Source organism: Gopherus flavomarginatus, chromosome 2, assembly GCF_025201925.1.
Source record: "Gopherus flavomarginatus isolate rGopFla2 chromosome 2, rGopFla2.mat.asm, whole genome shotgun sequence".
In the NCBI taxonomy this organism is placed as follows: domain Eukaryota; kingdom Metazoa; phylum Chordata; order Testudines; family Testudinidae; genus Gopherus; species Gopherus flavomarginatus.
In genome coordinates, this window is record NC_066618.1 from 207,254,343 (window position 1) to 207,255,780 (window position 1,438).

The following is a 1,438-nucleotide window of genomic DNA, read 5'->3' on the forward strand; positions in this document are numbered from 1 at the left end:
TTCAGTGGTTCTGTTTCATTTGTTTAAAATGGATGTTGCAGGAGTAAATAATGTGCACTTCTTATCTTTGTATTTAACTAATTGTCCAGCTTTGTTATTTTATTATCATAGACTTCATGGGCTTAGTCGTCAGTTGTGGTAGAAGAAAGATCAGTGCAGCTGAGGAGGGGCATTGCAAAGGTGGTTGTAAGGTGTTGTGCAGTCAGATCATTTGGGTGCAGGGGAGCAGAAAACAACCTGCCCCCCCCACTATCCAGGGTCGGAAGTGGTCCAGTAGCTCTATGCTACTTGAGCTTCAGTCCAAGCAGGCGAAATCTCTGAAGGATTAGTGACCTGGCTTTAGGGTTGCTTAGTGCTAGCACTTTGATATAAAGCTGCCCTAACACAGCGTAGGATCTGGCCTATTATTTGTAAATTCACTGAGGACCCAGTAACCCCAAATTCCTACTTTTGAGTTGGTCCCTTGAACATTCTACCCAGATGTTCCTACCTGCTATCTTATTCTATGTGTTTGTTTGTTCTTTGCATGACAGTTTTTTCCTAATTAAATAAAACAGCAACTATCTGTCCATCAATTGGCTGGTTTCTCAAGAGTGTTTTACAGAGAGACTCTTGGACAGATTTGAGGGAGGAGAAGGTGGTGGCTTTACATATCAGTTTTGGGAGAGTGCTCCCCCATGTAAAGGGCAACATGGAAGAAGGTGCAGAGATGTTGGGGTCAAATTCTTTTTTTTCCCAAATTCATAGGATGTTCCATATGAATCTTTTACCATTGTAAAAATATACAGCAAGGAGGAATAAAATTGTCATCCCTGGCGGAATCCTGCGGTTTGCAAAGTCTGCTGAATAATGTAGAAATCTTTCTTATAATACATTGCCTCTGCCTGAGCTATTTAAGAAGGGTCAAGAAGGTGAAAACCTTGCTATTCCTTTTATCATGCTGTCTTAAAACTTTCAAAACCATCATCCCAGTCTCCTTTCTTTTAGAATGAGGATAAGCACAAGTCCTTTAACCTTTCCTTAATTAGATTCTTCATCAAAGGTCTAGTTCTAAACAACACAATCATCTACGCTGGGATATCTAGTGCCAATATGGTTAAATCATAATTCCACTCCATCCAGTGAGATCGGTCTAACTGCGTGTTAACTGTGACCTTCAAATCATTCTAATGCTACCTGGCAGAAAACAGCTATCCTGTAACCAGGGCTGCAAACATGGTGTGGATTTACTGTGGATCAATATACTATGGGTCTTCTTCAAAATAGCTTTTACAGTCGAAAAAGAGAGCAGGTACAGCTGTGAACAAGCATTTCAGCTGTGATTGAAAACAGCCAACCAGAATTCAGCTGCAGCTAGCCAATGACAGAACCTCCGGGTTGAAGAGTAAAACAGCCAATCCGAATCAGTGTTTCATTTGGCTAGTAAGAGGAGGTGTCA